At 42.0% G+C, this 16887-nt stretch overlaps 1 pseudogene; it reads left to right on the top strand.

The window, feature by feature from the left end:
• LOC123946709 overlaps positions 1 to 16887 on the top strand; it is a 51011-nt pseudogene that overhangs the window by 21800 nt on the left and 12324 nt on the right.

Genomic DNA, 16887 nt, shown 5'->3' with positions numbered 1-16887 from the left:
CTAAGCACAGGTTTTCCTGAATCGAGTTTCACTGTTTTTGTCCGTTTCTTTGTGAGGGCAGCCTGTTTAAGCTCAGGTCCAACTGGAAACGGAAGAAGGCAAGACTATCCCTGACAAGGCTTAAGGAAATGGATTACGGAGTAATTGGACAAAAAATGTACATGAGGAAAGCCTGTGTAAACAGCAAATATGGAGCTCTGTTCCACCAAAAAGCCTTTAAAACTAATTTCAAATGTAAAATAAATTAGCAAAAATAAACTTCAATAGGAAAACCAGATAGCACAATTTGTTACTTCCCTCATGCATTTTTGAGTGCATGCCAATGAGTCAATCAGGAAAAAATTCATCACCCATTTTATCTGTGTCCCTCTTGTGCATTCATTCATTTCACAAACACCCAACCATCTGTTCTGTGTAATAGGACTAGATGTGGCACAAAGACGGCACCAGGATGAGTTAGGATGGATCGTTTTGTCTGTGTGGACCCACCTGGAAAAGGTGGAAGCGAAGGTCAGCAGCAAAATGAAGAGCTGGAAGGGGACTATCAGTTCATCTCGGCAGAATGAGGAACAGCTGGTTTCACAGTGGGTGGAAAGGGGATTTACCCTGGCGGAGTGTTTTATTTGCCTGGAAAGGAACCTCAAAGGAGTATAGGAGGTACTCAAAGTGCACACCAAAGCGATCCCCTTCTACCAAAGGATCCCCTTCTACCAAAGGATCCCCTTCTACCAAAGCAAATAGGAAGGATCCTCTTCTATTTGTGAACACACAAATAAATGGAATGAAACTTTGTGCTCATGGATGAGAAGAATTAATATTGTTAAAATGTCCACACTACCCAAAGGAATCTACTGATTCAGTGCAATACTTACCAAAATTCCATTGGCATATTTCACAGAGTAGAAGCAATAATTCTAAAATTTGTATGGAATCAGAAAAGATCCCCAAACTACAAGCAATCTTACGAATAAAAAGGAAAGGTATCACCCTCCCTGATTTCAAACTACATCACAAAGCTATAGTCAAAGTATATGTTACTGGTACTAACATGAACACAGATGAATGGAACAGATTGAGAGTCTAGAAAAGACCCACACATATATAAACAATGCATCTATGATGACAAAGGAACCAAGAACATAGAATGGAAAAAAGATAGTTTCTTCAACAACTGGTGTTGGGAAAACTGGAGAGCTGCATGCAAAAGAATGAAACTGGAGGAGTCAAGATGGCGGGGAGGGAGGAGGAGGCGCTGTTTTAAGCTGTACCCTAAAGTGAGCTGATTATCTCTCTCTCTCTCTCTCTCTCTCTTTTTTTCCTTTTTTCTTTTCCTTTTTTTTTTCTTTCTTCTTCTTTATTTCTTTTTCTTTTCTTTTTTCTCTCATTTGGGTGGGGAACGCTGATTGCACAGAAGCGTTCCAGGGTGAACCTTGACTGCACCACAATCGATAAATCCAGCTGCATCTGTTCAGTCATCTCTTACCAAAATGACTAGGAGGAGGAATACCCAACAGAAGAAAAATACAGAGGACGGACCTTCTGCAACAGAGCTAATGGCGGTCGACATAGACAATATGTCGGAAAAGGAATTCAGACTAACAATTATCCAGGCAATAGCTAGGTTGGAGAAAGCCATGGATGATCAAACAGAATTGATTAGGGCAGAACTGAAAGCCACCAGGGATGATGTTCACAATGTTAGGGCAGAACTGAAAGCCACCAGGGATGATGTTCAAAATGCTCTCAATGAGTTCCAATCTAATCTAAATTCTCTAAAAGCTAGGGTAACTGAGACAGAAGATAGAATTAGTGATCTGGAGGACAAACAGATAGAGAGAAAGGATTAGGAGGAAGCCTGGAACAAACAGCTCAGAAGCCATGAAAACAGAATCAGGGAAATAAATGATGCCATGAAACATTCCAACATCAGAATTATTGGAATCCCTGAAGGGGAGGAAAAAGAAAGAAGTCTAGAAGATATAGTGGAAGAAGTTGTCTATGAAAATTTTCCCAATCTCACGAATGGAAACAACGTTCATGTACTAGAGGCAGAGAGATTTCCCCTCAAGATTTTAGATTCTCGAAAGTCCTCATGACACCTTATAGTTAAAATGAGGAATTATGTTTCAAGACAGACCCTCTTAAAAGCAGCTAGGACAAAGAAGCTCCTTACATACAGAGGAAAGCCCATTAGAATAATGTCAGACCTTTTCACAGAGACCTGGCAAGCCAGGAAGGGCTGGCAAAATATATTCAGAGTACTAAATGAGAAGAACATGCAGCCAAGAATACTCTATCCAGCAAGACTGACATTTAAAATGGATGGAGAGATAAAGAGTTTCCAAGACCGGCAAGGTTTAAAAGACTATGAAACCACCAAGCTGACATGGCAGGAAATATTAAGGGGGGTGCTATAAAAGAGAAAAAATCCTAAGATTATCATTGAACAGAAATATAGAAACAATCTACAGACAGAAAGACTTCAAAGGTAACACGATGTCAATAACGTCGGCATATCCTTTGGGCTGCGCGGGTCTCCGGCTACAAGTGTGGTGGCCTCCAGGGCTCATGGCACAGCTGCCAGATGACTCTTCCCCCTTCCTCTGCGCCCGCGTCCGTTATTGGTGTCAGCTGTTCCAGGCGCCCGAGGGCGGGGAGGCAGGGGAGCCTGGGCTAGAGGGTTCCCGGCGCGGGGAGCCCCAAGTTCCCAGCGGGGGACACGGCGTGCCCGCGGGGCTGCTGCGTGACAATGCCGGCCTCAGGGGATAATGTGGCGCTTCCCCAGGCTTCCCGGCCCTCCTAGGGCCTGTTTCCCTGCCTTGCCCAGGGAGAATGGAAGTTCTTCCTGAGGGCCTGCTCCCAGCCTGTCAGGCGTTTTCTGCACTTGGCCACGCATGATCTGACCGCCCAGAGCCCGAGCACGGGAAGCACAGTCACAGCCGCTCCTAAACAGGAGCGCAGGGCTGCCTGGAGCGCCCCAGGTGGGCCGGCGGGCGGGAGGACCCTAAGGCAGCAGCATACTGAGGCGGGGCTTGGGAAGGAGGCGCGGCCAGCACCCTCTGGCTCTTCCTTGAGGAGAGCAGTGTGTGCTGCTCCGCCAGAGTGTCCGTGAACCCCGCAGGAGTGGATAGATCTCTCCCGGTTGGCCTTTCGGTGTTACTCTGGGAGGCGATGTGTGCGCCATCCGTGTCGGATCCCGGAAAATGTCACTAGGGGACACGGATGTCAGATGCTTTATGAATTGTTTCTCCTGCTCCAATTCAGTGTTCTCTTTCAGGGGGTACTTTGGGGGCGAGGAGGACACTGCGTGGGAATTCCCCGTAAGTGATGGGATTAGGCTCTATGTTGCTGTGTGCAGGATCCTGACGTCCTTCCTAAAAATGATTCTTCGAATGTCTCTTGTTACTTTTATTTCACTTCTACTACCAGCCACGATATAGCAGAACCACTGTCAACCTGGAATCTTTCGCGGATCAAGGTGATTATGTAATCTCATTTGACCAATAGAAACGCAGAAACCGAGGCCAGGAGACATGAAAATTTTTAACCAAAAAGGGAGGAGTCAAGATGGCGGAGAAGTAGCAGCCTGAGACTACATCAGGTAGCAGGAGATCAGCTCGATAGCTTATCTAAACATTGCAAACACCTACAAATCCAACGGGAGAGCGAAGAGAAGAAGAACAGCAACTCTAGAAACAGAAAATCAACCACTTTCTGAAAGGTAGGACTGGCAGAGAAGTGAATCTAAAACGACGGGAAGATAGACCGCGGGGGGAGGGGCCAGCTCCCGGCAAGCGGCGGAGCAACGGAGCACAAAATCAGGACTTTTAAAAGTCTGTTCCACTGAGGGACAATCCTCCAGAGGCTAAACCAGGGTGAAGCCCACGCGGGGTCAGCGTGGCCCCAGGTCCCGCAGGGTCACAGAAGGATCAGGGGTGTCAGAGTGTCAGAGAGCTCGCAGGTATTAGAACGGAGAAGCCGGCTGCGGAGACAGAGCCGAGGACTGAACTCTCAGCTCAGGGTTACCTTGAACTGGTAGCGGGCTGGGTGAGCTCGGATCGCGGCTAGAGGCTGGGGATACGGGAGTGATTGGGTGCTGTCCTCTGGGGGCACACTGAGGAGAGGGGCCTCAGGCTCTCGGTTCCTCCGGGCCGGAAACTAGGAGGCCGCCATTTTCATTCCCATCCTCCGGAATTCTACGGAAAGCGTTCAGGGAACAGAAGCTCCCAAAAGCGAACCCGAGCCGATTATTTAGTCCGGCCCCCCGTAAGGGCAGTGCAATCCTGCCTCGGGCAAAGACACTTGAGAGTCACTACAACAGGCCCCTCCCCCAGAAGATCAATAAAATATCCAGCCAGGATGAAGTTCATCTATCAAGGAGAAAGCAGGTTCAATTCCTAAGACAGCAGAGCAATTCCAGAGGAGGAGAAAGCAAAGCACGGAACTCATGGCTTTCTTCCCATGATTCTTTAGTCTTGCGGCTACTTCAATTTTTTTTTTCATTTTTTCAATTTTTTTTTCTTTTTCTTTTTTCTTCTTCTGCTAAATTTTTTAAAACTTTTACCCTTTTCTTTTTTAACGTTTTTTGACTAGTTCATCTAAATATATATATTTTTTCTTTCTTTTTAATATTTTTTTATTTGTTTTATTTTTAAAATTTTTTCCTTTTTTTTTTTCTTTTTTTTTTCAGAACCTGTTTTTATCCCCTTTCTCCCCCGCACAATTAGGGGTCTCTTCTAATTTGGTTACAGCACATTTTTCTGGGGTCTTTGCCACCCTTTTAGTAGTTTATTTGCCCCTTCATATCCTCTTATCTGGACAAAATGACAAGGCGGAAAAAATCACCACAAACAAAAGAACAAGAGACAGTACCGAAGGCTAGGGACCTAATCAACACAGACATTGGTAATATGTCAGATCAAGAGTTCAGAATGACGATTCTGAACATTCTAGCCGGGCTCGAAAAAAGCATGGAAGATATTAGAGAAACCCTCTCTGGAGATATTAAAGCCCTTTCTGGAGAAATTAAAGAACTAAAATCTAACCAAGTTGAAATCAAAAAAGCTATTAATGAGGTGCAATCAAAAATGGAGGCTCTCACTGCTAGGATCAATGAGGCAGAAGAAAGAATTAGTGATATAGAAGACCAAATGACAGAGAATAAGGAAGCCGAGCAAAAGAGGGACAAACAGCTACTGGACCATGAGGGGAGAATTCGAGAGATAAGTGACACCATAAGACGAAACAACATTAGAATAATTGGGATTCCATAAGAAGAAGAAACAGAGAGGGGAGCAGAAGGTCTATTGGAGAGAATCATTGGAGAGAATTTCCCTAATATGGCAAAGGGAACAAGCATCAAAATCCAGGAGATGCAGAGAACCCCCCTCAAAGTCAACAAGAATAGGTCCACACCCAGTCACCTAATAGTAAAATTTACAAGTCTTAGTGACAAAGAGAAAATCCTGAAAGCAGCACGAGAAAAGAAGTCTGTAACATACAATGGTAAAAATATTAGATTGGCGGCAGACTTATCCACAGAGACCTGGCAGGCCAGAAAGAGCTGGCATGATATATTCAGAGCACTCAACGAGAAAAACATGCAGCCAAGAATACTCTATCCAGCTAGGCTATCATTGAAAATAGAAGGAGAGATCAAAAGCTTCCAGGACAAACAAAAACTGAAAGAATTTGCAAACACCAAACCAGCTCTCCAGGAAATATTGAAAGGGGTCCTCTAAGCAAAGAGAGAGCCTAAAAGGAGTAGATCAGAGAGGTACAGAGACAATATACAGTAACAGTCACCTTACAGGCTAATAATGGCACTAAATTCATATCTCTCAATAGTTACCCTGAATGTTAATGGGCTAAATGCCCCAATCAAAAGACACAGGGTATCAGAATGGATAAAAAAACAAAACCCATCAGTATGTTGCCTACAAGAAACTCATTTTAGACGCGAAGACACCTCCAGATTTAAAGTGAGGGGGTGGAAAACAATTTACCATGCTAATGGGCATCAGAAGAAAGCTGGGGTGGCAATCCTTATTTCAGATCAATTAGATTTCAAGCCAAAGACTATAATAAGAGATGAGGAAGGACACTATATCCTACTCAAAGGGTCTGTCCAACAAGAAGATCTAACAATTTTAAATATCTATGCCCCTAACGTGGGAGCAGCCAACTATATCAACCAATTAATAACAAAATCAAAGAAACACATCAATAATAATACAATAATAGTAGGGGACTTGAACACTCCCCTCACTGAAATGGACAGATCATCCAAGCAAAAGATCAACAAGGAAATAAAGGCCTTAAATGACACACTGGACCAGATGGACATCACAGATATATTCAGACCATTTCATCCCAAAGCAACAGAATACACATTCTTCTCTAGTGCACATGGAACCTTCTCCAGAATAGATCACATCCTGGGTCACAAATCAGGTCTCAACTGGTATCAAAAGATTAGGATTATTCCCTGCATATTTTCAGACCACAATGCTCTGAAGCTAGAACTCAATCACAAGAGGAAAGCTGGAAAGAACCCAAATACATGGAGACTAAACAGCATCCTTCTAAAGAATGAATGGGTTAACCAGGAAATTAAAGAAGAATTGAAAAAATTCATGGAAACAAATGATAATGAAAACACAACAGTTCAAAATCTGTGGGACACAGCAAAGGTAGTCCTGAGAGGAAAATATATAGCGGTACAAGCCTTTCTCAAGAAACAAGAAAGGTCTCAGGTACACAACCTAAGCCTACACGTGGAGGAGCTGGAGAAAGAACAAGAAAGAAACCCTAAACCCAGCAGGAGAAGAGAAATCATAAAGATCAGAGCAGAAATCAATGAAATAGAAACCAAAAAAACAATAGAAAAAATCAATGAAACTGGGAGCTGGTTCTTTGAAAGAATCAATAAGATTGATAAACCCCTGGCCCGACTCATCAAAAAGAAAAGAGAAAGGACCCAAATCAATAAAATCATGAATGAAAGAGGAGAGATCACAAATAACACCAAAGAAATACAGACAATTATAAGAACATACTATGAGCAACTCTATGCCAACAAATTTGACAATCTGGAAGAAATGGATGCATTCCTAGAGACATATAAACTACCACAACTGAACCACGAAGAAATAGAAAACCTGAACAGGCCCATAACCAGTAAGGAGATTGAAACAGTCATCCAAAATCTCCAAACAAACAAAACCCAGGGCCAGACGGCTTCCCAGGGGAATTCTACCAAACATTTAAAGAAGAACTAATTCCTATTCTCCTGAAACTGTTCCAAAAAATGGACACGGAAGGAAAACTTCCAAACTCATTTTATGAGGCCAGCATCACCTTGATCCCCAAACCAGACAAGGATCCCACCAAAAAAGAGAACTACAGACCAATATCCTTGATGAACACGATGCAAAAATTCTCGCCAAAATACTAGCCAATAGGATTCAACAGTACATTAAAAGGATTATTCACCACGATCAAGTGGCATTTATTCCAGGGCTGCAGGGTTGGTTCAACATCCGCAAATCAATCAATGTGATACAACACATTAATAAAAGAAAGAACAAGAACCATATGATACTCTCCATAGATGCTGAAAAAGCATTTGACAAAGTACAGCATCCCTTCCTGATCAAAACTCTTCGAAGTGTGGGGATAGAGGGCACATACCTCAAAATTATGAAAGCCATCTATGAAAAACCCACCGCAAATATCATTCTCAATGGAGAAAAACTGAAAGCTTCTCCGCTAAGGTCAGGAACACGGCAGGGATGTCCATTATCACCACTGCTATTCAACATAGTACTAGAAGTCCTAGCCTCAGCAATCAGACAACAAAAAGAAATTAAAGGTATCCAAATCGGTAAAGAAGAAGTCAAACTATCACTCTTCGCAGATGATATGATACTATATGTGGAAAACCCCAAAGACTCCACTCCAAAACTGCTAGAACTTGTACAGGAATTCAGTAAAGTGTCAGGATATAAAATCAATGCACAGAAATCAGTTGCATTTCTGTACACCAACAACAAGACTGAAGAAAGAGAAATTAAGGAGTCAATCCCATTTACAATTGTACCCAAAACTATAAGATACCTAGGAATAAACCTAACCAAAGAGACTAAGAATCTATACACAGAAAATTATAAAGTACTCATGAAAGAAATTGAGGAAGACACAAAAAAATGGAAAAATGTTCCATGCTCCTGGATTGGAAGAATAAATATTGTGAAAATGTCCATACTACCTAAAGCAATCTACACATTTAATGCAATCCCTATCAAAATACCATCCATTTTTTTCAAAGAAATGGAACAAATAATCCTCAGATTTATATGGAACCAGAAAAGACCTCGAATAGCCAAAGGAATATTGAAAAAGAAAGCCAAAGTTGGTGGCATCACCATTCCGGACTTCAAGCTCTATTACAAAGCTGTCATCATCAAGACAGCATGGTACTGGCACAAAAACAGACACATAGATCAGTGGAACAGAATAGAGAGCCCAGAAATCGACCCTCAACTCTATGGTCAACTCATCTTCGACAAAGCAGGAAAGAATGTCCAATGGAAAAAAGACAGCCTCTTCAATAAATGGTGCTGGGAAAATTGGACAGCCACATGCAGAAAAATGAAATTGGACCACTTCCTTACACCACACACGAAAATAGACTCCAAATGGATGAAGGACCTCAATGTGAGAAAGGAATCCATCAAAATCCTTGAGGAGAACGCAGGTAGCAACCTCTTCGACCTCAGCCGTAGCAACATCTTCCTAGGAACAACGGCAAAGGCAAGGGAAGCAAGGGCAAAAATGAACTATTGGGATTTCATCAAGATCAAAAGCTTTTGCACAGCAAAGGAAACAGTTAACAAAACCAAAAGACAACTGACAGAATGGGAGATGATATTTGCAAACGACATATCAGATAAAGGGCTAGTATCCAAAATCTATAAGGAACTTAGCAAACTCAACACCCAAAGAACAAACAATCCAATCAAGAAATGGGCAGAGGACATGAACAGACATTTCTGCAAAGAAGACATCCAGATGGCCAACAGACACATGAAAAAGTGCTCCACGTCACTCGGCATCAGGGAAATACAAATCAAAACCACAATGAGATATCACCTCACACCAGTCAGAATGGCTAAAATTAACAAGTCAGGAAATGACAGATGCTGGAGAGGATGTGGAGAAAGGGGAACCCTCCTCCACTGTTGGTGGGAATGCAAGCTGGTCCAACCACTCTGGAAAACAACATGGAGGTTCCTCAAAATGTTGAAAATAGAACTACCCTATGACCCAGCAATTGCACTACTGGGTATTTACCCTAAAGATACAAACATAGTGATCCGAAGGGGCACGTGTACCCGAATGTTTATAGCAGCAATGTCTACAATAGCCAAACTATGGAAAGAACCTAGATGTCCATCAAGAGATGAATGGATCGAGAAGATGTGGTATATATACACAATGGAATACGATGCAGCCATCAAAAGAAATGAAATCTTGCCATTTGCGACGACGTGGATGGAACTAGAGCGTATCATGCTTAGTGAAATAAGTCAATCGGAGAAAGACAACTATCATATGATCTCCCTGATGTGAGGACATGGAGAAGCAACATGGGGGGGTAGGGGGATAGGAGAAGAATAAATGAAACAAGATGGGATTGGGAGGGAGACAAACCATAAATGACTCTTAATCTCACAAAACAAACTGGGGGTTGCTGGGGGGAGGTGGGATTGGGAGAGGGGGAGCGGGCTATGGACATTGGGGAGGGGAGGCGAACCATAAGAGACTATGGACTCTGAAAAACAACCTGAGGGTTTTGAAGGGTCAGGGGTGGGAGGTTGGGGCAACCTGAGGGTTTTGAAGGGTCAAGGGTGGGAGGTTGGGGGAACAGGTGGTGGGTAATGGGGAGGGCACGTTTTGCATGGAGCACTGGGTGTTGTGCAAAAAGAATGAATACTGTTACGCTGAACAAATAAATAAAATGGAGAAGATACATCAGAAAAAAAAAAGAAACAATGAAAACAATTGAGAAGAAGCTAAGTAAATTTTCTGTCGTTCTCTGGATAGAAAACTAGAAAGAATTTCTAGCTCTTTATGATATTTAAAATTATACTAAACTATGTGGATCATACTTTTCATAGAGCCTAGCCACTATTTAATAGACTTTTTTTTTTTAAAGAGTAACAAGACTAATGGTTTCTTGTATTTCAGAATAGATTCCCACTAAATTCAATTTCTCTTTGGAAGAGCACATTTCCTCTTACTGTTAGATTTGTACCTTACAATTTTTATTTGTTCGGCAGTTTAGTGGAAGGAATAGTATGTGGAAGAAACTGGTGAAAGCTATGAAGTAAAGAGTATGGGTTGAGTCTGGCCTGAGGCATTTTCTGCTGGATGATCTTGGACCCAGTTACTGAGCTGTGTGAGTCTCATTCTCCTGCTCTGGGCAGCAGGAAAGGTGATGAAGGTTTGGGACTTCCAGACCCTGCTCTGGGCTCTGTGAAATGAGATGATGTAAGCAACCGTGCGTACCTGTCCGCAGTTATGTGTGTAACCCAGTCTTCCCTAATGAGAGCTAATTCAGAGAAGACTGTTGTTTCTCGAAAAGGTTGACTCGTAAATTTCATTTTATTTGCCTTAATTCACTGCCTAGGTAGCCCACTCCACTTCAGGGGCTGTTTCTCCTAACAGTTTCCATCCTCCACAATTCCAGTAAGTAGATCGAATTGTCATTCTTAACCATACAATGTGTATAAAGCAATTCCTAGTGGTAATTAAGATATAAAATACAACATCTTATGTTGTCTGATGAAAATTCATTACGCAGGGGCACCTGGGTGGCCACTGGGTTAAGCATCCAACTCTTGATTGTGGCTTAGGTCATGAATCTCATGGGCTGTGGGATCAGTCATGGGTCAGGCTCTGTGTTCAGCATGAAATCTGCTTCACCCTCTCCTTCTGCTCCGGCCCCTGCCCCTGCCCTCTCTCTCTCTCCCTATCTCTACAGAGAATAAATAAATTCTTACCAAAAATTCATTACACAAATCATGTGTTACCAGGATAATTTCTAATTAGAAGTAGGAAAAAACTTGAAGATGACTTTAATTTTATATGTATTTTAAAGTTCAGAAAGAGGAATAATATCAGAGGTGTATAATCTGATTTTGTTCAAATTCAGACATGTTATACCTCATTCAAGGTAGCCTATGGCTTGTGGTCCTCTTGCTATCTTAGCTAGTGTCTTTGGTTTATCTTAAATTACCTTTGTGAGGGAAGACATCGATCTCCATGGAGTATTCTCATAGAGCCACATTTCCAATCGAGAAGAATGGACTGGGTGATTTGAGTTTATGCATATGCTATGTACTTACTTGGATTTTGTCCCTTTGATTTCTTCTGAAAGCATATGATCTAGACAATTTAAAGGATAAAATCTATTGAATTTGTCTCCTACTCGACGACCATACATAGTCATTAACCAACAAATTAGAAAGAGAAGAAAAGGAATTAAAAAAATCATTCACAATTCCATTACATAAAAGTAATCACTTAAAAAATGTGGTTTTTTAATTTATTTGCATTTTTTTCAAGTACCCTATTTAAGATCTTATTTATTTATTTGAGAGAGAGAGAGAGACGGCGTGCCTGTGAGAGATCTGGAACAGGGGGGAGGGGCAGAGGGAAAAGCAGATTCCCTGCTGAGCAAGGAGTCCGATGTGGGATCCCATGAACCTGGGATCATGACCTAACCCAAGGCAGATGCTCGACCCACTGAGCTATCCAGGTACCCTGTGTCTTGGTTTTACACAAATCTAGGTGGATTTTATTATAATAAGTACTACACATGCTGTTATATGTGCTTCATTTTCTTAAAAGATTCATTTACTTAAGAGAGAAAGTGCACACATTGCAAGTTGGGGGAGAGGCTGAGGGAGAGAATCTCAAGCAGTCTCCCCGCTGAGCCCACAGACCATTTGGGGGCTCCATCTCAGACCTATGAGGTCATGACCTGAGCTGAAATAACCAGCCCATGCTTAACTGACTGAGCCACCCAGGGCCCCCAACCTCTTCATTTCTAAGGCCCGAGTCCTATCCCATTGAGTGGATATAATTAATGATTCTTCTACTTTTTGGTAACAGTAGTAGTTAACATTTTAGTTTTAAACTTTTTAAAAAATGTTCAGATTAGGGACCTGGCTAGCTCAGTGGGAAGAGCATGTGACTCTTGACCTCTGGTTTGTGAGTTGGAGCCCCACATTGGGTATAGAGATTACTTAAAAAAAAAATAGATTAACCCTCACCCCTAAACTTGTTTAAAGAAAAAAGTTCAGACTATTTGCTTAGAGTAAATAAAAAATAGAAATGCTGGGTGGAAGAGTATGAACATTTCTCAGGCTCTTGATACATGTTTTTGGGTTATGATTTTTCAGTTACACTTATTTGTAATTCCTTTTTCTCCTTTAGGTATACTCGGGATAATAATGTTCTAAGCCTAGAACAGAGAAAATTTTATGAAGAAAATGGGTTTCTTGTCATTAAAAATTTGGTGTCTGATGCTGATATTGAACGCTTTCGGTACAGTAACCATTGGTTGTTTTACAAAAAAAAAAATGTTGTGTTTGCAGTGGGAATATGAGTAAGATTAGCGTGTGTGTTCAGATATTTTTCAGTGACTGGTTCATTGGGAAGCAGTTAGGAACATGAGCTCTGCAGCGAGACTGGCTGGCTTTAATGTTAGCCAGACTTCCTCTGTTGTGTGTCCTGGAGCAACGTACTTTCTACTCTTCTGTTTTCATACCTGTAAAATGGGGATGATAATCGTATTTATGCCCTAGTGTTGTTGTGAGGACTGGATAAGGTGAAGTACACACAGATGCCTTTGAACGGGGCTTGGCCCATGGTAAGCGTGAGAGAAGTTATTTGCCATTATTACTCAGGTACACCACATCACAGATGGTTCCTCACTGTTCTGCTAGGCTAAGGTATAGGTGAGTCCCTGCAGTGAGCTCCGGCCTCACAGTGAGGAGACAGGGGCTGCTGTGCTGGTCATTTTCTCCTCTCCATCCTCAGAACTACTCAGTCTGACCTGGAGGTCAGTCTGGTGCAGAGACACCACCCTCCTCAATGTCTGAGACTCTTTATCCCCAGAACTGGCCAGACAGGTGCCTGGAGCCTGCAGTAATGACATCATCTGCCAATTTAATTCTCTAGGAACGAGTTTGAAAGGATCTGCAAAGGGGAGGTGAAACCAGAGGGAATGAGGATAATGAGAGATGTAACCATTGCAAAGTCAGAATTTACTCCAAGTGAAAAGATGGTTTCAAAGATCCAGGATTTCCAAGAACATAAGGAACTCTTCAAATACTACACTCCCTGAGGTTCAAGAACTTTCCTGCATTTTCTTTTTAAGTGAATAACACACCTGCATGCTTGCCTCTGGAATTGCTTACACTTTATCTGGCCCCTCTGTTTTGTGGCTGGTGAGCCGTGGTTCTCAAATGGAGGCAGACATTTGGCAGTGCCTGGAGCCGTGTTGGGTTGGCGCACGGTGGGGACCGTGTGCTTCTCTCGGGGTAGAGGTGGGCATGGTGGGTCGGTGAGCTGCTCTTGAAGCCCAGGGATCCTATAGTGTGCAGAATAGTCCCCTCCTCCAAATGATGACTTATCCATCTCCAAATGTCAGTAGTGGGCAGATGGAGAACCCTCCTCTGGAGTCTGGTCTTTATTCTTGGTTGTGAAGGACAGGAATTCTGCCTTAGAGACAGAGCCTCTCTCACTGTGGCTATGGGCAAATCAACAGGAGGGACATTGCAGATCCTATTCACTGGACATCCATTTATTGTTTCTTCTGTCTTATGAACTGGTCCGTAGGGGTTAAGGTTTGTGTTCAGATTTTAACTCATTTTTTAAAAAATCAACATTCTTTAAGAGTAGTTCAATTTACAAAGACATCCACATAGTCCAGAAGGGCATGAGATGCAAAGGAAAGTCACCCACTCCAGCCCCACTTAGCGCTGAGATTTCTAGTATATTCAACTAGAAGTCTTTCATGGCTATGCAGGTGCATCTGTCTACTCCCACCTTTCCTGTCACGTGGGAACATACTGGTTGTCCACTTTACAATTGTAGTTTCAACACTTATAGTAGATCTTACACATCTTTCTATATCACGTATACATTAATCTATATCATACTTTTAAACTATTATGTAACATCCCGTTGTATACATGTATCACAGTTTATGAACAATTTATTTAGAATGGATTTAAAGGACACATTGCATATAGTACATGCTAGAAATTATAACCCCAAGTGCTATTAGAGAATTTGCCCATGGGGGCACCTGGCTGGCTCCATTGGTAGAGCATGCTACCTTTTTTTTCTTTAAGATTTATGTGTTTATTTTAGAGAGAGAGAGGGTGGGGTGAGGGGGAGGGTCAGTAGGAGAGGGAGAGAGAAAAGCAGACTCCCTGCTGAGCACAAACCTGACATAGGGATGGATCTCTGGACCCTGAAATCATGGCCTGAGCTGAAACCAGAACTCAGTAGCTTAGCCGACTGAGCCACCCAAGTGGCCCAAGCATGTGGCTCTTGATCTCTGGGTTGTGAGTTTGAACCCCAGGCTGGTTGTGGAGGTTACTTATAACTTAAAAAAAAAAAATTTTTTTTTAATGGTACAGCTGGGGGGCTTAGTTGGTTAAGCATCTGCACTGGGCTCAGGTCAGGATCCCTGGGTCCTGGGATGAAGTCCTACATCAGGCTCCTTGATCAGTAGGGAGCCCGCTTCTCCCTCTACCTACTGCTTTCTCTCTTGCTCTCTCTGACAAATAAATAAAATCTTAAAAATAAAACACATTTAAAATAATTTTTAAAAAGAAAAAAATTTGCCTCAGAAAAAAGACTCTGTACAGGTAAGTCAACTACGATGTCCAGCCCATTGGGCTGGGGACAGGAGGGGATATGACTTCCCAACCTCAAGTCCTGCTCTGGAAATGGACGTTGTGTGCATCCATCAAGGAGGAAAATCTTGAAGTTAGAGGCAGCACAGGGTAGATTAAGCACGGCTGGGACATCCAGGTTTCCCACCCCTCTAAAATCTGAACCATGCGCTTGCTGGTTCATGCAATGATTTTTAGGCAGTAGGTCATGCTTTAGTAGTTAGGAATTTATTTTCACGTGTATTGGAAAAAATAACCAGCACATCCAACCTATCACCTCAAGAATATTATTAATCAGGATAAGATGTGAGTTATTTTGGAAAAATTCTTGACTAAAACTATTGGACACCTCTCTAAAGTAGAATAGAAATGGTAAAATGGCTCGTGAGTGTCGCTGAGGTTGAGAAAATACTGGTCAGAGGCACCTGGCTGCCTTAGCTGTGGGACCATGAGACCCTTGATCTCAAGGTCCTGAGTTCGAGCCCCATGGTGGGATTAGGGATTTAAAAAAGAAAGAAAGAAAATACTGCCAAAAAAAACCTGCAAAAAATAACATGCTTTATAAACAAATAAATAGGAGGCCTGACTTCTAGGATTTTGGTTTCATTTCAAGCATTGCCTGCTCAAGTTGCCAATATTCCTTCTACACAGGATCAAACAATGAGAAAGCAGTAGAATATGCTTCATTTTTGGAGTCAGATAGAATTGGAGATTCAATACCATCTTTTTCATTGAATTGGTTAGGGTTCCACTGGCTTGGAAAAGCCTGTTTAATTCAGAGTGTTGCAGACTTGCTGTTACAACTTTTTCCTGCTTTCAAGCTTTGTTTGCAATGTTATGAAATACTAAGTGGTTTTTAAATATATATATACATATATATATGTGTGTGTGTGTGTGTGTGTGTGTGTGTGTGTGTATACATATATTTGTTTGTTTGGAGGGGAGGGGCAGAGGGAGAGAATCTCAGGTCGACTCCCCACTGAACAAATGGCCCAGTGCAGGGCTTGATCCTGTGACTGTGCGATCATGACCTGAGCATAAATCAAGAGTTGGAAACTTCACTGACTGAGCGACCCAGGTGCTCCTACCAGGTGTTGAATGAAGGCATCTTGGCTCTTCTACAGATAATTGTACTTTGTGCCACTTTTGTGCATTGGATTTCTCATCAAACTTTTTTTCTTCTTTTCCCTTAGATTCTGAAATATGTGGAGTGCTTCACTGGACCTGATATTGTGGCCCTGCATACAATGCTGATAAACAAACCTCCAGATTCTGGTAAAGGGCTCTTATTTGTTACGAAGAAGCTCCCCCACCACAATTAAAAAAAAAAGAGGAAATGAGAGAGTTTAAGGTGTTCTAACTCTAGCTGTGTGTGTAACAGCTAAATTTGGATAACTAAATATATATGTCCTTTTATTTGCCTCGAAATAGCATACATCATAACAATAGTGAGATAGAATAGCGATTTCAGATGTTAACTGTAGGGTTATTGTTGGATTTCTGGACAACTGACTGGCTTACTGCTCAAATGTTTGTTTTTATAAACATAACTGCTCATATACCATAGGCTCTCATTATTGTAATTATCATCCCTAAGCTTTGTTAACTATTCTCACGAATGATGGTGTGAATTCTGTTTTCCTGATTCAAGATATTATTGTTATCAAAATTAAAGCTTCTTATAAATCACATACATCACTTGACTTAAAATGTCTTGTGCTTGCTAAAATATAGCTCCTAAGATTTCACTCCCAGAGAAACCTAATTGGAAGCTAAAACCCAGATATGTGCACTAAAAAAAAATTTTTTTAAATAGGCTACATGCCCAGCATGGAGCCCAACATGGGACTTGAACTCATAACCTAGAGATCAAAACCTGAGCTGAAATCAAGAGATGCTTAACTGACTG

This window comes from Meles meles, chromosome 7 (assembly GCF_922984935.1).
Source record: "Meles meles chromosome 7, mMelMel3.1 paternal haplotype, whole genome shotgun sequence".
Classification (NCBI taxonomy): Eukaryota; Metazoa; Chordata; class Mammalia; order Carnivora; family Mustelidae; genus Meles; species Meles meles.
Note: the sequence above shows the minus strand (reverse complement) of the source record. Positions and strands in the feature narration are given on the sequence as shown.